Source organism: Leptinotarsa decemlineata, unplaced genomic scaffold (assembly GCF_025532065.1).
Source record: "Leptinotarsa decemlineata unplaced genomic scaffold, Ldec_3_MD MMD2_tig00000251_RagTag_RagTag, whole genome shotgun sequence".
Taxonomy (NCBI): domain Eukaryota; kingdom Metazoa; phylum Arthropoda; class Insecta; order Coleoptera; family Chrysomelidae; genus Leptinotarsa; species Leptinotarsa decemlineata.
The window spans coordinates 11,057,396-11,084,983 of record NW_027412547.1 but is presented as its reverse complement, the minus strand read 5'-3'; the positions used below and the strand labels follow the sequence as shown (position 1 = coordinate 11,084,983).

Below are 27,588 nucleotides of genomic sequence, written 5' to 3'. Positions count from 1 at the left end.
AATTGCTTTATTCCTTCCTTTGGAAGTTTCCCACATTTTTTTGCATATAGGTAGATGGAGAAGTGAAAGCCAAAAAGCTTTTTCCCGAAAACTAATCTCTCTTAAAAATATACGCCTTTCAATTCAGAACTAATTTTGTTCTCGTTTCCCTTTAGGATATACTATTTTCTGCAGTCAATACGCCTTTATTGTACATTTTCCAAACTAACTCTTGTCTTTGAATTCTATTAAAAATGATTTCTTTTACAACATCGCTATACTTACTTTGTAGATTACTACCAAATTCCTACTTGCCTACACAAACCTTTCAATGAATACCTACAGATGGCACATGCAGATTAGTTATGAGTTAAACATTGCTCTTTCAGTCGACCACGCATGTTCGCGTCGTGGTTTGTCTCTGTCTACCACACAGTTTAGCCGGCTTTCCGTTTTCCCGTATTCTCCCGTCAACGTTTGTTTTTGTCAGTAGCCGCTGATGGTCTTGTTGTGTATGGTTCTTTGTGTTCTTGGCTCAAAATATTACAGAAATCGACAAAATCCTGACTCGGGTTCAATAGTCTCACGAAGAAATTCAATATTTTTTGTTTACGAATAGTTTTCCAGTGATCATAAGCCGGAATTTAGTGACAGTGACTGAAGTGACTCTTGACTGAAGGGTGCTGTGAATCAAGTGCAGTTTGTTTTGTTTTGACCCACCCCCTGCAGTTTGATTTCTTTCTACTGTTTATTTTCTTGTGGAATGTGAGTGGATTCTCTGTGATATTTTTCTTGCTGAAAGCTGGTAATTTTTCTTCTTCGTCATGTAAAAGGTAAGCAAAATATTTAGATATTTTTAACATATTTGAAAGTATAAATATTGAATGGTTGGTTTTCAAAGTTATTTTTTGTTAAGCAGATAGATATTGAAAAATCTGAAATTCCTTCTTATCTCAAGAATTGACCGTGAAATGAAAAACGGCGTAATAGCACTTATTTGATTTTCCTCAACGATGAATATTTTGAAATGTTTATTGATGACAACATTGACATAATCACAAGTTAGATGCTGAAATACTGGTGAAATTTTCATTTAAGTCTTCAGCATTTCAATTTTCGATAATTAAGTAGTTAGGTATTAAAAGTTTTGACCTGGGTCGTGATGCCCACATTAACTGATTTCAAAGGAGTTGGCAATTAGGAGATCGACTTTTAACTCGACTTTTAAGGTTGAATAATTTGTATATTTTAAACTTGAACTTGAATTGCTCAGTAGAGGTTCCATGCTTTCAACTTCGTCAGCTCTTTTATAGACAATAAAGATCCCTTCCATACACTGAATTTTCTCATTATGTACTCAAATAATACTAAGTAAAAGACAAATCTAGTCCACATAGAAATATTTACCTATCTAGTTTATCGAATATCCCGAACCAACTTACTATATTAAATTATGGCAAGAAAATTAAACTTTTTACGTCTTCATAAAGGTTTTCTTTTAAAATTGATTTCTCCGAGTAATCTCTCCACTGGTCGTTTTTAGGAATTATTCAGATAAAAAACGTATCTATTTGTGAAAATGAGAAACTTTTTCGAAGGACTTTTTTACGAAATTATTGCCGATGCTCGTTCTGATGTAATTTAAGATATCCACATCTTTATAGTGAATGAGGAATTCATACAGAGTCTATCATACAGGGTCTAGGTATATCAAATGATGTCATTAATTTCAGGTGGAGATTATTTGTGACTACTTGTCATATTTCATGAAATAAAAATTCATATGAACGTGTGTCCTAACTTGATTCTTTTCAGAGTAACGGTTTGACACAGTTTTACTAAAAATATTGTTCTTTTATTTTTACCGATATTTGAATAAATTACGTGTGTTTGTTATTTTATAACAAGGGGCTTCTTTTCATGAAATAAGATTTGACATTTTAATTCCAGTGGCACCGCAGAGGCTTACTTGATTAATATTTATATTAAAAAACTTTGTACGCCACTATTTTCGCCAAGTTTGATATTATTTGAAATAGCTAAGCTTTATCGAATCAGATACAGTAGAAATGGCGATTATGCATCATTCGCCATTTGAACAAACTTTGAAATGAAAATCTGTTTGGATAGTAGATGAAACGTATTCAAGTTCAAGTAAACGATATAGTGCAACCTACCTTCCAACAGCTCCCCTTTGATAATATATTTAGGAAGCTAACTAATTTCATTATTCAATAATCATTTCTGGTTATATAAGAATCACAGTAACTATGCAATATGTATCTATATATATATATATATATATATATATATATATATATATATATATATATATATATATATATATATATATATATATATATATATATATATATATATATATATATATATATATATATATATATATATATATATAAATATTTCGTTTATATAGGTGAGTGTGAAAGTAGGGATTCAAATAACAGGGCGATAATTGAAAATACTTCTGAATACTACTTACTTACATATACTGGGTGTAACATAAGTACGTTAAAATATTCAAGTGACGTATTCCTGAGACAATTTTAAGAAAAAAAGTTTATATGAACTTGTATTCGAAAATGCTTCGTTTCGGAGATACGGGGTGTTGAAATTGAATTTTTTGTTCGCATTTTGAAAATAACTCTTACAAAAAATAAGTTATTTGCACGAAATTCGGTACCCGGGGATTTTTGACGTGGGAAATCATAATTGCGTATTAATTTTCATGTAACATCTAGAGGGCGCTGCGTATACGCTGTCATTATTTATTTCAAATTGCCCCAAATTTTTGGTACTTTTCATGAAAAAACCCAATTCCCACACCTTTTCCAAGTAAAAAAGGTACACCTCCTCCTGGAGATGAACGTGAAAAATCATCCAGAGGGATCAAGTCTAGAGATCTAGGTGGCCATGGTTGAGGTCCCCCACGACCTATCCACCGGTGCACCGTCGTGCATAAACTACATATTTCGTCTTACTAGCAAAGTTACATCCTCTAACAGTTCTGGCAATGCATCTTCTAGAAATTGTTTACACGTCACTCCATTGAGTCAAGGCCCTATGAGATATCACCAAAAATTCCCGGCCAGAACGAATATTCCTGCTGAAATCCACTTTCGACATTAGCATGGGGATTCTCGTGGGCCCAAGAATGATTGTTATGAAAGTTTATGATGGTACCCATTGAAAAACTTGCCTCATCTGTGAACAAAACTTAAGTGAAATTGAAATTTTGTACAATTCTTTGAAGGGACCACTGACAAAAATCCAATCGTCTGGGAAAATATCGCGGTAACAGTGCCTGCACACGTTTCTTGTGGTATGGATACAATAATTTTGTATGCAAAATCTTTCAGACACTTCGATGATTGACATTGAACTGTGCAGCTAATTCTCGGGTACTTGTTGAAGAATTGCCGTCAGTTTCTTGAAGGTTTTTTTCGGTAGTTAAGCTAACAGAATCCACGATGTCTCCGTTAAATGAGAAGCAAAAAATTCGGGAATAGAGTACACAATTATAATAAATTAGTCTAAAAATATGACCCAAAAGTTATCGTAAGAACCCAAAGTGGTTCTGATAGCTTGATGGGGATCGTCTCCCCCCTCTCACCCTCTATTCACCTCCCAGGGGTGGGAAGGTGAAAGTATCTTTTAAGTCCAAAACTTTGCATATTGCATGTTCATTGACTAGACTAGTAAGTACATGTAAGTTGATTGTGGGTAACATAAATAAGATCTGTTCTCATATAGAATAGGTATTCATATTCATGAACCGTACTATAGGTACTTACTATTCTATTGAACAGAACAAAAATGTAACTTTTAACTCCGAAGGTAAGATGAAATAAATCTTGAATTGGTAAATCGTTTTATTGAATATATCACTGTGAACTGTGATTTACCGTTTGCCCTTTATCAAGGAAATGGTGGAGAGCCTTGAGCTTAGAGTTTCTACTGACTTTGATACGTCACAGGGTGTGCATCGAATATATAATGTAACGAACCATTTCTCACCTTGATATGCAATACACTAATTGCAATGTGCGTCTACGTTGCGAGCAATGATAATAAGTTTCTATTCTCGTGTTTCATGCTATACAGTTGAAGCGGTATTTCATCTCTGAATTCAATGTCGGACTTTTTTTTATTTCAGAATATTTTTCTCTAGTAAAATATTTTCATTTTCGAGTCACCTTCCGGCATGAAACCGAAACTTGAGAAGTAGATAAATTATAAATTCTGTTTGGTCTATAAAATAACATATAATAAACTAGGGAAGCGGGGCTTTTAAAAATAATTTTGAACACAATTAGGTATATTGGGATGTGATTACTTGTAGATTCTTTTGATTAAATAAACTGCAAGGCAACTGCAAGTGTAAATCTTGGAAAAATAAACACAATAACCCAAGGGAGTGGGTTAAATATGTCATTCTTGTGCGGCTTCTATAAATTTAGATATTAATTACGACAGGGATCTTCTCAACCAAACGTCGAACAAATACTGAAAAATAGGAAAATTTTCATTTATTCAAAGGTGATAAATTTCTGTGTGGCTGTTGCGAAATTAGTTTCTTATATCCGAAAGGGTCATTTATTATGTCATGCGGTTGAAATTTGTTGGTCCATAACTATACTCTGTCCATCTAAGCACCGAAGTGCTCCAAAACATTATCATGCATAGTGCACGTGATCTCCCAGAGAAGGCTGCTTGTACAGAGCCGCACTAAGGAACAACCGAAATTTCATTTTTTTAAAATATGGGGCTGGGTATAGGAAATTTTTTAGGTGGAGTTTAGAGAAACAAATTAGCATCTTCTTCAGCGGTATCAGTATTTGACATTTCAAAAATTTTTAACTTTGAAATACCGTATATGTATAGTCGAAGTAACCTTAAAGCTATCGGTGAACTCAAAGGCCAAAAAAACCAAAACAAAAAACTAATGCCGCTAGGAATTAGTCCACGTGGACTGAAGAATTGGCGGTTCGTAGTGGATAATTTTTACTAACCGAGTTTTATGATTGGCCGAAGAGTCGTAAAATTAATTTGAAGTCATGTTATGGTGAAGTTATAATTATTTAAAATGTTTGTTATTTGTTTAAAATGTGACCCCTCCAACACAATATGGAGATTGGACATTTCCATATCAATGGTGTTAATAAATTCATAATTGATTTAAATGACGATAGTGATAGTTAAACGGAGAATATGGAAGAGGAATTATCAGAAGCTTTCGAAGAAAGTTAGTGAAGTGTTTCTGAAGCGATCGATTGTGTGAGTGATTGTGTGAGAAGCGATGATTGTGTGAGTAAGTAGTTAGGTTAGGTTAGGTTACAAGTGAGTGGGTCTATTCGACCCCCCACCGCAACCCGCTAGGGTTTATTGTGGTTCACACCTATTCAAGTGCGAGTAAGTAATACTATCAGTAATACTATTGAATAACAAAATTAGTTAGCTCCCTAACTATTTTATTGAAGAACTGCTGGAAGGTAGGGGGCACTATATCGTTTACTTGAACTATACACACCACAGGCTTAAACCGTAACTGACCACTCCGGTACTGTAACAATGACTTTCGCCAGCCGATTGCAGTTAAATTTGATTGGTCAGCGCAAGGGGGCTTGTTTATTTCACCCAATAGATGCAAATGTGCGTGGTGATCCATGCTTTGATCACGCATCTATCTTTGTTTGGGTTACTTTGTTTGTTGGATGGCTATAGTTCAGTAAACGTGAGAAGATTTTCAAAACGTCTGTCGCGAACATCCTAATTGTACAGTCTAGTTCACTAGTGCCATTTTACCAAATTTGAATTCGCCTTCACAGAAAATTATGATTCGATGATGGGACCCCCTTTTCGAAGGGTCCGTCGGTCAACCAGAGCAGGCAACTTACGATTGGAGTCAATTCAAGTGAACATATAGTTTAAAGGTTATAATCAACTTTGTTGAACAACAAATTGAGGTTTGTCTTTTGCGAATATCTATAAAACTATTGCAGATATTCCAAATTTGAAAAAATATCTTCGAAACTCGTCAACCTCAGGATGTAGTTTCAATTGAGAGGTGAAAATATGGGTCAAAACAGGTGTTTCGGATCGCGTATGTGAAGCTCGTTCCAGGCGATTCAACAAAAACATATTATTTTGATTCATTAAATATGAATATTGAAGTGTCTACAACAAAATTCCTAGTTTTTGGTGCAAAAAAAATTATTGCAATTTTCCCCTTAGTTATGTTTTTGTTAACTGATAGTTTTATTGAGTCGAAGGTTTGGGCTTAGAAAAAATTCTCGCTATCAAAAATGAAAAAAAATAAGTTTTTCGAAGACTAATTAATGATGTTAGGAAATTAATAAGTTATTCACCTTTAAATATCCCGATTGCTTTGTTTTCTTTTTGATAAAATCTACATGAATAAAAATTTCAATACATTTTTCATGGAAATCTTCCAAAGAAAGGAGGAAGCAAAGTAACTGTACACATAGATGTATAGATTATGCCAAGTAGTAACTTTCAGACACAAAGTGGAAGAAAAACCCTTTCTGAAACAGTTATTTTCATTAAAACATTGAATGATACGAAAGAAACATTTTTTCGAAACAAATACTTTTACGTGAACACTGAATTATACAATAAAACATTTTTCTCTACTCAGTTTGTATTCCAAACATTCGTTATGGAATCGAATCAGATTTCATTCACAGGATTCGTTCACAATATACTAAATGAAAGGTAAAAAAAATCATTTAGATGGAACATTGTCATCCTCACTGGTAGACATCGATGTTTCGCCGTAGGACACTTGCCTTGGGGCTCTTCACTACCAATCTGGTTAATATTACAAGAAAAAACACACAATTACTTCTTTTGAAAACATTTAACCCTTTCAATTTATTTTTCATATAGTTTTTGAAAATTGTTTATTACAAATGCATTGTTTATATAAGATAATATTTGAGTTGCACCTTAGATGGTTAGGAGGACTTGCACCTTAGATGGTCAACTAATGCCTAATGACCATATAGTAATGGATGCAGGTGATATTGGAAAAAAAAGTTGTCGTGTATTCCTGAATTTTTGAACGAATGTATCATCAGTTAATACATATAACGAAAGAGTAACTGATCCCTGACTGTATATGAAAGATATTTGAGAAAAAAACAATTATTGGGGGTCGTTATTAACTCAAAATAACTTCAAATAATGATTTTTAGAATATTTTTCCCAAAATTGATGGATGTAGCCGTCACTACGTGGTAGAAGATCATCATGAGAAATGAGAAATTAAACTTTTTATGTTTTATTACCACTTTTATTTGTAACTAATGTTACTGCAGGAGTTTATAAGGAGTTTATTGTAATTGTTTGAAAATGTCCTTATAGTACGAAACTGCAGTAAAATTAGTTACAGCTAAATATGATAAAAAAACGTAGTTTTTTCTCATTTTTCAATATTTTTCCCCATTGGGTGTTCGTTTTTATTGTTTATTTATTGCAATAGATTCATAAGATAAAATTGTGATAATTCAAAAGAATCATATGGTAATATTTGTCGAAATAATTCTATAAAAATACCATTCAGTCGATTTGATTGTAACTTTGGTTAATTATTTATGTTACTAGTTTGTGAAACGATTTTTTTGTAAATTGAAAAAAGGCAAATACATGAAAATGTGTTGCTGTTAGAAGGTGTGTTAGAAGGAAAAACTCAAAAACTGTAATTTGTATGAACGAAGTCGCGGCAACAGCAGCTAATAGGGTTGGCAAAAATAAAATATCATAAATTGATAAAAATAAAAAATGCAGTTTCTTTTATTTTTTGAATAATTTACGCCAAAAAACATTCTATATTTTTCCAATCAATTTTTCGATTATGTGGCGTTTGTAACTCTCAATTATCCATTTTGTTTCACAACAGAAATTAACCTATAGTAAGCGCCAAACGTGATGGCGAACCGGCCCCCATACTCACAAACTCATTTTCAATATAACCCCCACTGCAGCTCTTGCAAGACATACAAATGCTCTGTACAGAGGCGTATTAATACTTGTTCTCCAATGATGTTGGCGTTTGGCATTGTCTTAATAATTTGTATTGTTTCTGAAAAACTGCCATCGCCTAACAAAAAACCAGTCATGCACGTGAAATAATTTTTAAAGTGTTCAATTATTTTCAAAGTGTTGAATGTCGGTCGGATACGTTATCAAATGTGAAAAATGAAACATCTCTCGCTACAGGAAACATTAAATAAATTTAAATAATAACTATTTCAACACAAATTAACGACATTTTGGGAATTATGGTTTCCGAAACATCTCTTCGTAGAATTTTAAAGAAAGTAGGTTTCAAATGGAGAAGGGCTGAAAATAATAGAAAAATTTCAATAGAGAAAATGAAAATTAGATCATTGAGGATCAAGTGTTTACAAAAAATCTATTATTTTCGTAGCCAACAGCGACTAATTGTGATTCTTGTTGTAACATACCTTTATAGTGGACATACATCTTCCAAGAACTGGACTGATGAATCAATTTAAAAATATTGCGAAGGGACCAAAACTCAGTATTGTCCATGCAGGAGGTGACATGGGCTTATATTTAAATTAGGCACAATATCAAGGGATTATCATTCAGAAATCATTATGATAAACGGTTACAAGAAAAGTTAATCCCAAATTTACCTATGAATTCGGTAGTCGTGACCGACAATACTCCAAACCACAATATTCAAATCAATCCAGCCCCCAACACAAATTCTAGGAAGGCTGACATGGTGAAGCGGCTGCACGAAAAAAGCATTATGTTCACCCCATGCTCAAACTCGAATTATACGAGTTGATAAAATTTAATGAGGTTCTGCTTGAACATGGACATAACGTTTTGCGACTTCCACCTTACCATCCGGATTTGTATCCCATTGAACTCATTTGGGCTACTGTCAAAAACAACGTGTCCCAAAAAAATGTAACTTTCAAGTTAGAAGATGTGAGGAAACTGGTGGACCTTGAGTGTGATCAAATTCAACGCAACTCAGAATGGCAACGCTTTTGCCATTCTGAGGAATGGCAAAAGCGTTGCCGACATGTAGTTGATATAGAGCGGAAATATTGACGTTCAAACAGAGGTAAATTCAGTGATTATACATTTATATGTTGATAGCAGCACAAGTACAAGCAGCAGTGAAGATGAAAAAAAAATTGTATTCAGATAGTGACTGATTAAAAAGTTTATTTCCTTTGATATTAAATACAATATGAAAAGAAATAACACAGAACTCATGTTCCATTTGCTACCCCAATTAAAACTAATTATAGGTACGACACTTGCCGGCTTATCTTATCCAATAGTAATTTAGTTGATAGAGTCTATACCTGGGCGATCGCTCGCCATCACCCGTGGCGTGTACTGTAAGAATGTCGTAACTGTGTTTCGTTTCGTGATTTAGTATTTGACATTATACTCATATTGATTGAATGAATATTATCATGATATTATCAAACATTCATTTCCGAAGAACGCTATTTATATAACGCTATCCATTCTGAAAATCCACAGAAATACAGACGACGTTACCTAACTGTCCTTCGAAGCGTGATACTAAACACTTCTTCGATTGACGACTTGTTTATTTTGTGGAAATTCATGTTCACTGAGGATACACTACAAAAACATACTTTTGTCTATTTTCCACTATATTTCTTTATTGTTGACCGGTTTCGGCTATTACACCATTTTCAAAACTAACTGATTACATTTAAATCTGAGTAATTTATACCTATGTTGCTTATTATATCATAAATGATTTGATATACCTGATATACCTGATACCCGGTACCTGCGTTTTATATACCTGTGAAATCCATGAACATAACAAAGCTTTCAATATAATGTAGGTTTTGGGATCTGGATTATAGGTTCAGGAGAGGACTATTATTTAAATCAAGTTGTTCGTTTTGAGGACAATAGAATTGGGATTTTCCTTTGACCTGTTTATTTCCATAGATTCCAACAGATTCATCATTTTTCCTTTTTCGCATGTGTGTAGGATCCTTAAATTATCTTTATCTATTTTATGTTTCGAATTCTGAAGATGTTCGTACATTATTGATTTTTTATCCGAAATGTCATGTTCGTGGTACCTTGTATCAAAATTTCTCCCAGTTTGGCCTGTATATATGGCGGGGCATTCACCACATTCTATTCGATATATACCAGATCTCTTCCCTTTCTCTAATTTAGGTTTGGCATTAAATAATATGTTTCCTAAATTTCCGTTGGATGTGTAGGATGTTTGTAAATTGAATTTTGAGAGATAATTTTTAATATTCTCGAAGATTCTACCAGCATAATTGATACTAACATGTTTGTGTTCTGGTCTTGTGGAAATTGAGTATAGTTCTTTCATTATTGATTTTTGTTGATATTTCATTATTATCTTGTTAACTAGAGTGGTAGGTATTTTGTTATTAACTGCTATTTGTTTAATGATTGCGATTTCACTTCGAAGGTTTTGATCAGAAAGGAGTATTGTGAAAGCCCTATGTATCATTGACCTGAATGCAGACAATTTCTGTGAAATCGGGTTAAAAGAGTCAAAAGGTATTGTGCAATCTGTGAATGTGTTTTTTCGGAAAATGTTAAAGTCGAGTTTATCATTGTTTTTGGATATTGTCAGATCTAAAAAATTTATCTCATTGTTCTCTTCTATCTCTACGGTAAATTTGATCTTATCGTGTAGACTATTGCGGAATTTCAAGTAATGAGATATTTGTCTAGTTGAACCATCGAAGCCTACTAATATGTCATCTACATATCTAAACCAGAACACAATATGTTTATGGGAAAGACAGTTATTCAAAATTAGAGTAGTCTCTAAATTGTTTAGTAATCAGTAATGGTGTAATAGCCGAAACTGGTCAACAATAAAGAAATATAGTGGAAAATAGACAAAAGTGTGTTTTTGTAGTGTATCCTTAGTGATACTAAACAGTTTTTGGACTACATTAGGGATGAACTACGATATCTGACAGGCCTTCTTACATGTCACTGTCATTTGAATCATCATATGCAGAGATTCGGACTGTCGGAAGACAGTGTGTGTCGCCTCTGTTTGGAAAATGATGAAAAAGCAGAGCACATACTTTGTGCCTGCCCGGCTGGGGACCGAATCAGGTTTTTAGAGTTCTTAACATAACTTCAAATTTAATTTTATGACTCCTCAGCCAATCATAAACTCGGTTAGTAAAAATTATCCAATACAAATTGCCAATTCTTCAGCCCACGTGGACTAATTCGTAGGGGCATTATTTCTTTGTATTGGTTTTTTGGACTTTGACTTCGCCGATAGCTTTAAGAATTACTATATCGGTTGCTTCGACTATACTTCATGCCGTAAGAACGTATGTAAAAGAATATGTTGAAACCGAAATATCCTGCCACGAAATAGCAAAATGACAAGAACAATACATTTCCTACGTTTAGCCTAGGCTTAGACGTTGATTCGTATTATGTCAAATTATTTCAAGGGCTGTACTCAATTTTGAACACTTATATTTTTATTTGGAAATTTTCAAGAAATTACTCCTTCAAGTTTTACATAATTTTTAATTTTTATCTGATTATTTATATGTATTTGAAATAATTTATTGAAACTAGATTGGAGTTGGTTTAATCAAAGATGTAGTGTAGTTGAGTTATATTTTGGGGAGCGTGTAGTCTCTGTTTAACTCGTAAATCGATAAAGATAACGGGAATTTTTCAGTAATATGTTCTAACCTCATTTCCTTCTAGTTGATGTAAATACTTTTCAAATCAAAATACCATTGACTGTTACAACTGGGCCATTTCAAATCTCCTGTTACTTTGAATATACTTGCCTGTTTCATAACAAATTATTTCTTCAATATATTTTCTACTAGGAAGGGTCAACGCCCTTCCAACCGTCGTACCCTCTCGTTTCATCCCAACAACATCAATTTCGAGGGGTAGCAGACCAAAACAAGCTGCATCTGGTTGAAATAGTTCCAAAACAGGTGAACTAAATAGACGGCGGCAGGTCGTAATGGAATTTGATTTTCCTCGGTCGGTCCTTGGATGGAATTTAAAATACGATGTGATTTTATTAGATTAAGTTGCTTTTCAGACGCGTCTGGTTTGTTCATTACACGTACCGATTCATTTTTCTGTCCATACTTGTAATTGAAATTAAATGTTTAATTTTTTCTTTGGATTCTTGATTTGTATGGTGTCGCGGAAAAAGACACAGAGGTAGCTGTAAAAGCTACTTATATATGTGTATATGAAGGCAGTAACGAAATAAATATAATATATTTGAATTGAAAACGTTATATTTCTAGGAGTGATTAATGTTGCCAAACATCGATGTCTATCTGTAAGGATGACAGTGTTCCATGTAAGTGAAATTTATAACTTTCTTTCTGTGAATAATATCTGATTCAATTTCCAAACGAATGTATGTAATACAAACTGAGTAGAGAATAGTGTTTTTTGTATAATTCAGTGTCCATATAAAAGTATTTGTTCGTGTAATTCAATGTTTATATGAAAATAGATGTTTCAGGTGTGCTTTTTCTTCCAGTTTGTGTTTGAAAGTTACTTCTTTGCATGAACTACACATTTGTGTATAAAGTTACTACTTCTGAAATTGATTGCTTCCTTCCTTTCGTTGGAAGATTCCCACATTTTTTTGTATCAAGATGGAGTAGTAGAAAGCCAAAAACTTTCTTTCCCAAAAAGTTTATTATAAGAGTAGAAGTATCCAATATAAGTTGTGGTCTTTAAATGAGGCCTTAGTTTGAAACACCGTTATTGTATAAAATCTCAGACAATATTATTTTCTCCGTAGAATTAGGGATTCGTTTATTAAATTTCACGAGATTCGACAGAAATGTACAACTTTATGAGAATTATAAGAGGGTACCAAGTTATACAGTGTCACACACAAAGTTCGCGATATATGTAAGTTTTTTATTATTACTAGATATAATGAAAATTTTGTGCTTGAAAAATAAGTCATGTGCTACTCTAAACCTGTCCAATTTGTATATTTTTTTGTAAATTTCGAAAAAATGCCAAGGAAAAAAGTTGCTCAGTTTCCAGTTTTATACCCTTGCTCGAAACTTGGACTCTCTACTGTCACTTCGACTTCTTTCCAATTTTTTTAATTTTGCGAATCTTTCGAACGGAACTTGAATAAAATTTCATAATTTTGATGAATACGAGACTTCAATGTCATATCTTGCCCAGAAAATACCCGCATTGGCCTGTTACCAGAAATTCTTCTTTGTTGTGGCAAAGTTCATCTAGTTTTTTTATTTTATTGTTGAACTGATTCGGAGTTTCAATGTATGGACGTTAATATGTCAGTAATCGAATAAACGTATTTCTCTTCCGTTATTACACTCGTATTCCTTTTTTTAGCAGATTTGTATCCCATTAGCTGCAGATGAGTTCGAAATATTTTGATGCATTTTACACCCAACAGTGTGACTGTTGGATGTAAAGTAAACTATTAGATGTAGTTATCGAGCAAATAATAACGCTTCTTGAGTTAATTCCATAAATCTTATATTCTTCATTTTCACCATTAGATATGTAAATAACATTAAACCAAAATCACTATAACCAAATTCACAACAAAACATCATAACATTCTATGATTCATCTCAATAATATTATTAAGAACCCAAATCCACCATTCAGTATGCCGTTCTTCCCGTTCTATACTATTTATAGTCCTTTCATTCACAGACTTTGTGGCATTTTTAATGAATAGGGGATTCATGTTAGCACAACACTCGAATAGTATTTTCTAAATGTTCTTTATTTGCGAATGGTCTGTGCTTATACACTTTTTGTTTCAATTACCCCCATAAAAAAAACTCCATCGGAAATGAGTCCAGTGATCTTGGTTGCCAATAATCTTTCCAATCTCGTCCTATCAGTTTGTCCCTAAATATCTGACTGAGACACTGTTCCACTTCTACCATTTGGCGGATCGGTGCCCCGTCAAGCTGGAGCCCCACAATTTTCTTCTAACACTTAGAGGCAGATTATCTAAAGCTTCAGATAACTGATTCATAATGAAATTTCTGTACATGTCTGCGTTCACCACACATTTGTCTTGAATGAATAGTGGTCACGGCATTCTGGCGACAAATTTGGGAACTAACTGTTCCGTTCAAAGTGAAAGTTGCCTCGTCTGTCCATAAAATTCTGTAGGGAAATGCGATATCATTTTCTCTCTCACCTTGGAATCAAAATGAAAATCTTGCTCGAATATCTAAATCTCTATCTTTGAAAGTGTGTATGAACTTTGGCTTATAGGGATGGAATTTATTGTGCAAAATTCTTCTCACAGTCTCTCTGCCATACTCTGTATCTTCATAAACACTCCTAATATTAGTTTTTCCGTTTTCAACAACGCTCAAACATACATTGAGTTGTTCTTCTTCAGTATACCTTATTGGATTATGTGGTTTCTTGAAACGATTGTCCACAGAGCCAGTTTCTTTAAATGTTTTCAATATCCTTCCCACGGTACTAAAGTGAATATTTCTTCCTGGAGGCCGGTGATTTGAAAATACAAGCAACATCTCGATATGGCACATTCTGACCACATGAAACAACGATTTCTATTTTATCTTGTGTGCATAACATTGTACATAAAACTTATTTGTGAATTTTAAATGTACGAAAATCTGTACACAAAACAACTCGATTCATTAAACGCAATAATTTGACATCAACCAAAACTACAAATTTGTTTCAGAAGCTTACTAAGGGAAAATTTTATTTCGATTTGACTAATACCTACTATTTTCTTACTGACATGTTGCATTACTTTTTCAATGTTAAAAATTACGAAATTTTATGTCATGTTCAGTATGAATCGCTAGAACGAAAGTCTTTTGAATAGTTATGAAACTGTAGGTCCAATGTTTAGTTTACAGGAAAGTGTGATATTTTGGGTTAGTTTGTAGCTGAATGATTGGTCAGAAGAATAATCAAACTGGATAAAAATATAGTTTAATAAACTAAAAACACGATTTTAAAGAACATCGAACTAAAAAGTTGAGAATATTTTAAAAAAAATAAGCTTAAAACAATAACGAACGAAAAATACTAGTACTATTATGAAAAAACGACGGGCGCTTGATATACAAAAAATATGGCACAAAGCGCCCACCCTTTTTTCACATTAATACTAGTATTTTTCGTTCGTTATTGTTTCAGGCTTATTAAAAAAAATATTTTTAACTTTTCAGATCGATGTTCTTTAAACTCGTGTTTTTTAGTTTTTTAAACTATATTTATTTTTCATTTTTTAGTTTCTTATGCCATAGAAGCGTGTTTTTTAGTCTTTTTAAACCATTTATTTTATCTAAACTCTGGGATCAATCAGCCGTATATTGTTTATAAAAATGATATTTTCCGATTCCGGAGAGGGAGCCAGCTACCAAGATCAAGGCAGCAAGCGCGCAATGGAGGGTTACAAATAAGGCAGCAGGCGCGTGTGTTAATGAAAAAAAATACTTTTTTCAAATGAAAAAATGCATGTAAAGTGAGTATAGATCAAGTAATAATGCCGATAATTCTGTCAAATACAGATCCCAAGCTTGAGAATTACAAACAAACATACATACATACATACAGTTGAAGCTAATAAAAGCGTGTTAATTAATAAAAAGGAATAAGAAGGAAGAGAAATACAATACGTTTATTCGATTACTGACATATTAACGTTCATACATTGAAAATCCAAATCAGTTTAACAATGAAATGAAAAAACTAGATGAACAACAAAGACGAATTCCTGGAGGTGAATTTATGTTTTTTTCTGGTAACAGGCCATTGCGGGTAGTTTTTGGTTAAGATAAGACATTGAAGTTTCGTATTCATTAAAATTATGAAATTTGAATCATGTTTCGTTCGAATGGATAGAGCGAAAGATTCGAAAAATTAAAAAAAAAAAAGAAAAAAGTCGAAGTGACAGTGGAGAGTCCAAGTTCAGAGCAAGGGTATAAAATTGGAAACCGAGCAACTTTTTTTGTTTTCATTTTTTGAAATTTTCAAAAAAAAATGTTTTTTTTTAGGATTTTCGAAAAAAATGTCAAATTTGACAGGTTCAGGATAGCACATGAGAAAAGGGAAGAGGTGAAGTCAAATTTTCATTATATCTATTAATAAAAAAACTTTCATATGTCGCGAACTATATGTGTGACACTGTATGATATAATAACTATCCATTTCAGAATATTTAACAGTTTCAACTGTTTGTTACTCATTTAATGAATATACATAACAGTTTCAATTGAATTTGACAAGACATTCTCCACATATATTTTTAACTTATATTGATTGATATGCCATCAACCTGTTGTACGCCAAATTTTGTCAAACCATTGACGAAAATCATGTTTCCTCTTTATCTCAGTTCTCAGAAAACACGACTGAATTATAGCATTTAACGTTTGACAAAGAATATGAAGGAAGAATGTTGTGGTTCATTTATGTCTTATCTTATCAGAAACTTGCACTAATAAATAGCTCTTTGCATTTGTTTGAATTGTTGAGTTGAATGAACGTTATGGGCGAGTCCGCAAAACACCGTTCTTTTTATAGCCAGACCTCTTATTTTAAGACTTTCTTTTTCCTCCTTTGTAGGTTGTCGCGATAACGGAAACTGTTATCATTCGATTCATATATTTGATTATATTCTCAGAAACAAGTAAGAGGTTTGAATCTCATTTATACTCGTAGACATGATCGCACCAACACGGTCGCAAATAAACCCAACACTATCCAACCTAACACATTTTCTACTGAAAGGTCGTGAATAACCACTGGTATGACTAATAAACTGTTGCGTTTCATATTTCTAAGGCCTTTGACCGTGTTTGCTGTCCAAACTTCGATGCTATGACTTGTCGTATAATTTTTGTGTATGACTCTTCAGCTTCCTGAAAGAACGTTCCCTCGATGGATATCTCTCGAATAATTTCACCATCAACGCTTGTGTTCCCCAGCGATCCATATTGTCTCCAACCCTCTTTTCATTGTATATCAACGACTTATTGAAAAAAAACAATATATTGCTTTGCTGACGACAGCACACTTGTCTGTCATTCCTATAAAATTTCTAGTCGAACTATAAAACTTCGAGTCGAAGGGGTACATATTTTGGGACAGGTCAAATATCTGGGACTGATACTAGATCCTAGGCTGACCTGGAACCAACATCTATGAAGAATAAAAAGAAAAGCGGAGGTAGCGTTGATGCTGGCCAGAAACACTTACGAAAAGATATAGCCTAGATATGATGTATTGGCTCTAAACAATAGTTGTAAAAACTCATGATAACATAAGCATCTTGTTCTGGTGGCCAAAGATGAAACAGAGTACGTAGGGTGCAAAGACTTGAGACGTTGAAAACCATTCCTACAGCTTGAATCTTCCCCCTTTACATCTAGTTGCATAGGATCGATTAAAACAAAAATTCCTGAATATGTGGAGGAACGAACATCAAACATTTTCTAGGAGCACACGTCACCAAAATACATGTTCGACACACACGATTAAAGTCTTAAACCGCGAAGAGTGCAGAATTAACAGTCATCCTGAGAACATGCTCTACAGAAACATATATACTTAGACGGGTCCAAAACAGAGACAGAATTTACTGTGCGGGAAGAAATCTTCCATTTCAGTTACTAACTTGGTCAGTACACATTAGTCTTCCAGGCTGAAGTGTATACAGTGTTGCAATGCGCAATACACATTAATGTAAGGCCTCAACGAAATGAGCGTATTAGTATTTTCATTGACAGCCAGATTGCACTTTGGCACTGATGAACCCAAAAGAGACATCGAGACTGGTTAGGAAATACCGTAAAGAATTGAGAAAAATTGGCATACAGGAATAGATTGACTATATACTGGATGCAATAACACTCAGGCATCGCAGGCGATGCGAAATAGCTGATGAGTGTGCCAGAAACGGATAATCAACGCCATATATGGTCCCTCAACCATCTGTGTTTTCCATACCATGGAAAACTTTTATAAAGGGACTGTCCGAGAAGTGGACTAAGTAACTACTTCAAAAATTCAGGGATCGGCTCGGAACAAGTACATCGCTACTCACTGGACAGTGTCCATTGAGAGAACACCTAAACAAAATATGGCTGAAAAACAGAGATCTTAGCTGCAGGCAATTGAAAAAAAGAGACAGACAGCTTGTCATACTTCATGTGAATGTAAGGCATTGGATCATAGGAGGCAAACAATTTATTGATAACCCAAATCTAGCAAGGAACCTGTACAAACTAGTGCAGGAAACAAGATTGTTGAAATCTGTGTAATGGAAAGATTGGAGAAAACGCAATGAGCCTATGAGGTTGCAGTGTTTTTTGGATGCTTGAGAGAAATGGACAAGTCAGATGGCTACACTACATCCTCATGGACTCATCGCGCATTTTGTCTCTTATTTTCATAATTCTCATCATAATCGTCTTCTTCCTTGTACTTGTGTGTACACGTCCTTGGTTGGATCTTTGTCATATTCCACTGGACTCAATTCGTATTGTCACACGAAGAGCTGTGTGTCCCTTCGTGCAAGATGATCTCCGTTATGGAGCCCAGTTTTGTTCGGGTGTTCTTAGAATGTTCAAGAGAGCCCAGAAATATCTTTTTATATTACATATTTTATCAATGCTGTATTCACTTTCTCGAAATTTCATATTTTGACATCTGTTGGGTTATACGTAGAAAATATGATCGTAGGAATGTAAAGGCATTCCGGAAGAAGTAATTGAAGATAATTGTTATTAACATAAATCGCGATTAAGCATGTTGAATGAGTTCGAATGATATAATAAAATCGACGCTTTCATCCCATTTCTATTCTGTGATAATGTCGTGGCAGATTTTCCCCGACCGATGATATTGTAAAATGATTTTTTAGATATTCTTGTTTTTGTGCGTTAATAAAATTTTCACAAATTCTAAGAAAGTAGGTAGAACGCTTGTGGAGGGCGAATATTATTATGATTTAGAATTCAGATAATCAGGCCTATGCGTATTGTGTTGTGGACGGCCATACCCTTTTTCCTAGTTGATTGAAAAAACTGAATGTATCGAGATTATGAGGCAAAGATTAATATTAAGGACAGCGGCTCCTCCGGATTAACTTTTTAGATTATTTTTTATTCATAGTAAGTATTTCTATTTCTGAAAAAATGTGTGTTTCAAATTGTTCTCAGGTTTCAGCATCCATGTATAATTATTTAATGGTTTGTTCATATCATACACGTCCCGTTTTCAACTTGAGTTAGTTACTGAAGAATTCAAATTCCTCTACATTTCTTTATAATATTGATGGTTCAGATTGTACGTGGGTTTTTTCTTTTCCTATTCTCCAAATTTACGGAGTTTGTATTTAATAATGCTTAATGCTTAATGCTATCCCTATGAGTTTTAGCCCGTAAGTAAGCCAAATTGCATATATTTTGTTACTCGAGTTACACTGGAATGGTGCTTGTATTTCCAGGATACTCATAATATAAGAATGAAGAAACCATTTTTGTCAAAGTTCTGCACGAGGTTCTGTATTTCGAAAAGTATATGATGTTTCAAATGTTTTGATTTTGAATGAAATGCTTCGAATAGGTATAGTTATGGATCATATAGATATTGACTTGGAATGGCCATTAGTCAACTATCTCCGAAGATTTTCCAAGAGGTGTTCCGGGGTTGATTCCGGTCGTTATTGGATGGTTCTTACTATCTCGATGAAAATGGTGCTTTAGTGAATCCAGCTTCAACATCACAGTTGCTTGAGTAAGCTTGAACTGAATATCATATATTCCCTTTCAAAAAAACAAGATGGGATTGTAGGTTTTCCTGCGCCATTATTTTGAAACAATGTTTACATTGTTAACGCCATTCTTTTCATTCTACTGTTTTTTTACCATTATTTATATTATTGAATCAACGAGTCTGAAACTCATAGATGTGATCGAAATAGAACTCACAATCAGATCAGAATTGTAGAACTTGCAAAACCAGCTCAGTTGGAAGAGTTGTGAAATGTAAATACACATTATTTTCTGAGCCCTTATTGCCTAACTAGTCGTTTATTGAACTGGAAAATCAACAGTTGAACAATATAAATATCATCTAAACGTAAAACTAGTAAAACTAAGCACAAATAATATCACAATCTAATATACTTCCAATACCAGATATTCGGGGAACTTTGCCGATCGATTTTTTTATTACAAGTTACTTCCACTATATTTATCCGATTTTGAAAGGAAATCGTTGTATACAGGTTGGAGTAGATATATTGATTTGTAATTAATATTACTGGAGTTTTTTCCCAACACAAAATCATTATTTTCAACACCTCGACACGTGTTTCGATCACCAAGTGATCATCTTCAAAGGGGAAGATTAAACTAGAAACTAACGCGAAGATAACGCTATTTATGCTATATAGATATCCCATACAGGTAAACCATCCAGGTGTACCACCCATACAGGTATACCAACCTAAATCAATTTTACAATTTTGCCTTATCTATTATTTTACAATATATGTTCATATAAAACAATTTTCAGCTATATAAAAATTATTTTAACAATATTGCCTATCTATTTATTTTTGCAATGTGTCCTTATGTAGTAATCAGTAAACCCAACAAGATTATTTTATTTTATTTTAACAAGCTATATAGTATGCTCTTTGGTATAGATCCGTCATCGTTATTCATAATATTATTGTGTTTACTTATTTCTACCCTCTCATAGGCATCTAGTTGCCTGTTGTTGTTAACTTGTCTAACTAGTCCTAATGAACTGAAGTCTATGGAATAGTTTTGTTGCAAAATATGATGGGTGACTGCTGATTTTTCAGGTCTTCCATATTTTAAGTGTGCTATGTGTTCCATATATCTTACTTTATTAGATCTTTTTGTCTGTCCATAGACTGTCTGTCCATATAAGTCCATAGACTTCAGTTCATTAAGATTAGTTAGACAAGTTAACAACAACAGGCAACTAGATGCCTATGAGAGTGTAGAAATAGGTAAACACAATAATATTATGAATAACGATGACGGACTTATACCAAAGAGCATACTATATATCTTGTTAAAATAATATTGTTGAGTTTACTGATTATTACATAAGGACACATTGCAAAAATAAATTTAGATGGAAAATATTGTGAAATTAATTTTTATATAGCTGAAAATTGTTTTATATACAGCTATAACAGTTGAACATATATTGTAAAATAATAGATAAGGCAAAATTGTAAAACTAATTTAGGTTGGAATACCTGTATGGGTGGTACACCTGGATGGTTTACCTGTATGGGATATCTATATAGCATAAATAGCGTTAGCTTCGCGTTAGTTTCTAGTTTAATCTTCCTCTTTGAAGATGATCACTTGGTGATCGAAACACATGTCGAGGTGTTAAAAATAATGATTTGGTGTTGTGAAAAAACTCCAGTAATATTCATTACTACACCAAAGGTTCCAAACAGTGCATCATAAGAAAATGATTTGTAATTACTGAAGTTATAACGATTTAATGAATAATCTTGGGTTTTGAATTGGAATTCATTTTATATTTGTTTGCTCAAAATGGTGAAATAATGTTCAACTAGTTTTCAGTATTTCCATTAAAATTAATTAGAAATAATAATGGAATCATTAAAAGATCTGAAGCAATGTAAAAAGGATTGACTTATGAGCCTGCTCCCAAAATTTTTTATGCTGAATGAACAATATTCTTCAAATCACGAAAAAACACAATATAAGTAATAGACTTTAATTTTATTAACTGGTTGAAACAAATCATATTTGAATGGAAACATCAATATTGCAAAGCTTATTGTTCAGGTGTTAAAAAATCTGTTGGGAAACAAGAGACATACACTTTGACATTTCTAATGATACAGTATATAGCTACAGCTATGGCCTCATAGCTTCCATTAAATGGAAGTGCCTACCGGAATTACATAAAAGTATGCACTTATTCATATTGACAGATATTTCGTTCGAGAATGTACAGTGTGTACCAAGTCAATTCAATGCCATACAAACTAAATACTTACCGAACGTTGGCAGTTTCTTTGCGGCGTGTTATAATTATATATTAACAAGAAATAAAAATTAAAAATTGATACAAAAAAATTAAAATTCAAAATTAAAATTTATTAGAAGATTTCAAACCAAGTTACTTCATCGCTAACGTCATCATCATGATTTTCCGCCTACTTACGGACAGGAATCCTTGTTGAGGAAAGGTCTAAACTTCGCCATTGCGCCAACATCTGTGCCCACTTTGGAAATGATAACTACAGTGGAATCCACCTGTTTCCTTATTGATCAGATCGAGGCAGAAGAATTCAGATGGAAAATCAGAGAACAGCTAGATCGAGAACCAGTTCCAACATCTAACATCAGCAATAAAGAACGAAGAGCTCTGAACGGCCTACGTGGAGATAACACCATTAAGATCTAACCTGCAGATAAGGGAAATGCTACTGTTGTGATGGATACTGATCTCTACGAACAGAAAATCGAAGAGGTCCCTCAGAAAGGACAATACACGAAGCTTGTTCGCGACCCTACTGCATCAGTTGAAAGGAAGTTGTACCAGACTTTGAGAAAACACCAAGTGTATTTTTCGAAAAAAGAGAGATCATCCCAAAGACCTCATCACAGTAAGCCCCCTCACTTGCTGAAGTAATTTGGCTTGGGGAAACTTTTAATAATTTTTAATTTTCATTTCTTTTTAATAACTTTTAATTTTCATTTCTTGTTAATAGTTCAATTTTTAATAGTTGAGTGTATTTTTATTTAATTGTAATTTCAGTTTTTTTGCTTAATATAATTGTTATTTTTTTAGCTAATCTTTTCAATTCTTTAGATTCTTTCAGGGATTTCGAATCTATTTATATCATAGTAGACAATGGAAGTCCGAACTGATGTAATGGCACCACGAAACATTGTCAACCTCCTTCAAACAAACATCTGTATGTAGATTTCACTTCTACTCAAAATTTTGTTGCCCACTCTAATATGTACCTACTACTTTGTAAAATCTGAGAAAATTTATGTGAGCATATATTTTCAGTATTAAATTTATATTTTTAGAAACGGTCATTCTACGATCATGATTTGGAATGAGGCCAATGAGCCAAAATCGCTTTTTGTTCTAAAAATTTCCAAGTATGCAAAAATGAATTTGGAATTGAAAACATCACAATATTCTATTTTCTATATTCGAAAACTTTTCTAAAATATTGGATAATCAATTATTTTATCGAAAATAATACCACAAGACCTCAAAATATCCAATTTTCAACGAAAACTTTGTCATTTAGGAATATCATGAGAGCAAGTAGCATGATAAAATTAGGAGTCCATAGGACGAGTGGTTTTATTTTTTGCTGGATGCTTGATTGATATTACTCAAAAATGAACTTTGAGTTTAAAAAAAGGGACATTCATCTGAGAAAATTTTCGGGACGAGTGATATTCGTAAAGATTAGTTCCAGAAATATTCTCAGTTGAATGCATCGATATAAAAACAAAATATCAATTCTCAAATTGAATCAATTTTATTACCTGACTAACGATAAAGTTCTTTGAAAGTACAATTATTAAAGGCACACTCTTCGAATATATGAACAGAGTATTTAAATGACTAAACTCGTATTTTTCAACAATTGGATTTCATTGGTGAAATCTATCGTGCCTTGACAGAGCCGGCACACGAGTAACCCGACTTATGACGTGTTCCCGTTCCGGAAAGTTCCCGTTCTGTGCCGTCCTGAAGGCATTCAGTGTTTAGGGAACTTCAATTGACGCGGCTAGATACATTGACTGTATGTCTCGTATTCTTTTCAATTTCAATGAAATTGCTGCTATTCAGAATTATGTTTCGATTCGAACTGAAAATATCTCATTATAACGATAAGTTTCGATTGGGATATTAAGAGTATTGAATATTATACAGTGTGACCCAGTTGAAAGTGGGATCTCCCTAAAATTTGCATCTTTTCTCAGTTTTCGAAGAACTTTATTTTGAATTGTAGAGCTCAAAAAACTGTACTTTGGGAACAAATATCATTTTCTTTTTACAAAAACCAAGGCCTGCTGCAAATATTTTTATAAGTTGAAATACAAGAAATGGTATTAGCGATTTTTTTAGGAAAAATTTTAAATCACCATTGGACTGAACACCCGCTCAAATGGTGGAATACCAAATTTCATAAAAAACATTAAATATTAACAATTCTGTGTTCAAATCAACATTCACATTGTATCATGATAGAATGTTAACTGCACACCTCTCGAATGATTTTTATATCTTGGTGAGTTGGCCGTAAAACACCGTGCGGATATGCAAAATCGCGCGCTTTTCATTTGGCACTGGAAACAAAAGACCATTGTTGAGTATTATTGTTTCTGTCAAAAACTGTATTGAAACAGTAACATTATATTATACCCCATTAGTACGAAAAATATTTTGTATGGCGGTAGGAATTAGTGATTTATCATGGGAGAACTAAGTGTGCGAGGCAAAATTGAACTTGTACGCCTTGTCGGAGATAATGCTCTTTCGGTAAGAGAATCTGACAGAGAATTTCATTAAAGACATCCTGATAAACAGGTTGTGTATCAAGGCATATGCTCAAACACAAAAACAATCCACATCATGAGAATAGAAATGGTGTGCGAATATTGCAATATTTTCGTAATAATCCTCATTCAAGCTTGTTAACGGCTAGTTTGAACTTAAATATCCCTAGAGAAAATGTCAGGAGATGCCTTATAAAAAATATAATTGAACCATTCAAGCCAAAAATTTTACACACTCTGGAACCGGGAGATGAAAAAAGAAGGTGAGAATTCTGTTTGTGGGCTCAAGGAGAATATTTGAATAATTTTTTAAACTTCTTCAAAACAACTTTGTTTAGTGATGAAGCGAAGTTCATTACAAATGGAGTAATTGGGTAATAAACGCAAAAAGGCAATATTCCCATAACATAAATATGTGGTGTAATAATCCACTATAAGATTATCGGTCCTTTTTTCTCCGAAAGAAATCGGAATGTAATTATATTTTTTGGCTTTTTGAGAAATAAGTTTCGGGATGCAGTACATAACTTACCAATGCAAGACCGCCTGAATTTTAAGCTTCATTTAAATGGGTTTTCTATAGACAATGTAGTCATCGTAATAGGATGGCTGAATAATAATTATGGAAACCGATGGATAGGTCAAAATGTCCTTACATTGAATGGCCGCCAATATCACCGGACCTGACACCGCTAGATTTTTACTCTGGAGTATTGTGAAGAAAAAAATTACTAGTCCAGACCGCAGTCAGTAGAAGAACTACGCATCAGAATATCTACAGCTTGTGTAGAAATTACAACAGAACCACTGAATAAAGTCATATTGAATGGAAGATTGGTTGAAACAACAAATTCATTCCTGTTTCTGTCTACAATAATTTGTTGAATATTGTTGTTCAATTGTTTAATTTTTCCAAAGATTAATTGATCTGAATGAATATGTTCATTCGTTTATTGAATTTGTTGCATAGTTAACAAAGATTGATCGATGTTTATTTTACTTTTCAGTCCATCAAATACTTCAATTAATTCATAATGAAAATATCTTTATTCGACCACAGATTTAATAATATTGAATATTCTTTAAGAAGGTGCCCAGTCCAATGGTGATATTAAATTGTTTCTATAAAAATCGCTAATACGATTTGTTGTAATTTAACCTATAAAAATATTTGAAGCAGGCCGTGGTTTTTGCAGAAAGAAAATGATGTTTGATCCCAAAGGACAGTTATCTGAGCTCTGCAATTCAAAATAAAGTTCTACGAAATCGGAGAAAAGATGCAAAGTTTGGTCTCCTGTATCTATTTCTTGTATTGACGAGGTTTATTTGATTTACATATTCATTTGAGTTGTCTCATAATATCAAATTAAACCTGTAAATTTCTGTAGAAACATTTATGCAGAGTTTGAATATTTCAATTCAATTCGGTTCATTGTCCCATGAAACAATGAATGCTTATAATTAGGGACTATAAATAACTACAAAGTATAATAAAATAACAGAAATAACATACTTTACAATGAACACATATTATATCTATAAAAAAATACCAATGAAATGCAGTCAAATAATGAAATTGGTTACAGAAAGTATATGTTGAAAACGTGTAATAGAAATAAAATGCACACAATGAAATTCCACTAATTAGATTTTTTTTCAATTGATATTTGAATTTTGTAATGGAAAAATACTTCTATATTTTTTCTGGAATTGAATTATATATAATGACAAAAATTTGAGGAATAACACCAAAATAACAATTTAACAAAAAAAAAAGGAAATGATTTGAGAGAATTTATTTATGAATGTCATGAACACCATCCTATGTTGATGTGAGAACAATTTTAAAATCGGTTCTAACCTAGCTTGAACACTTGATCAGTGTTCAAAGAAGATTCTCGAATATCACGTACTACGAAGACAGACCACTTTTTCAAATTTCACCGATTTTTTTTGTTATACATTTCAGACACCAAGCAGTTTCTTTTGGCGGTTGATTTTAATTTTTGTACTTTGGCATACCCCCTCAATCAAATTCTGGAGTGACGAATATGACAGGAAAATATTAACAGTGACATGTGTAGATATTGACGTCTTTTTCGTACCAAACACACATTTGTTAATTCATTCCCTTTTAGATGTATATTGTGGTGGAACAATTAATATTTGTTTAATGATATGGGGCATTAAGTGTTCAAACAACAAGTGTGTAATTACTGTTTATTCATATAAAAAGAAATCGAATCAAAAATACAATATACCCTTCGATTCCCCATGTCAATACTAGAAGTTTTTGAGAAGTATTTCTAGCGAAAAACAACATACTTGATTCACAGCTAGTAGATTTTTACTACTTACTTTAAAGAAGTCTTTTCCAACAATGAAACGGATCAGTGATCATAGGATCCAAGAATCATGTGCCCTGAACAGACGCAAGCCATTATGATTTTGAGGTTCGGATAAAACACAGATAATAATGTTTAAAGTACAATTTTCAACATACTCCTAACGAATTTTAAATATATCCGAATGGGTTTCTTCTATTTTACATAAAAATTTACTTCTCCACCTTGTATAAAAATCCTTGCAAAATTGCTGTGATACACAACGTGAATCGTTTTCATCAAATATAATTAGATAAACTGCATTAATCATGAACGAAACATGTGCGGTTGATTAAAAATAATGACTCCATCACTAAACGATGTATTAATAGCTGTTACCTATTGCCTAGGTAGTTATTCATTGAAGGAAATCGTTTCATTATATTCTTTCATCGTGGCATGAGCACGTACGATGTTGAATTTCGATGCCAGAATAGCTCTCAAAATATTTTTTTTGATTAAATTGAAAGGGTTATATTTTGTAGGGGATTAGTTAAAAAAAAACGGTTTTTGGCTTTCTA

General features: G+C 33.1%; 1 protein-coding gene across 10 annotated transcripts in view; it reads left to right on the top strand.

The window, feature by feature from the left end:
• Positions 1 to 422: 422 nt before the first annotated feature.
• rut (adenylate cyclase rutabaga) overlaps positions 423 to 27,588 on the top strand; it is a 599,728-nt gene continuing 572,562 nt past the window's right edge. For 8 of the 10 annotated variants that reach the window (XM_074173685.1, XM_074173688.1, XM_074173687.1 and 5 more), the window contains exon 1: positions 424 to 812. The gene's annotated coding sequence lies outside the window, so the exon portion shown is untranslated. Of the gene's footprint in view, positions 813 to 27,588 lie in introns of all 10 variants that reach the window. The other 2 variants (XM_074173689.1, XM_074173691.1) reach the window with 2 other exon arrangements.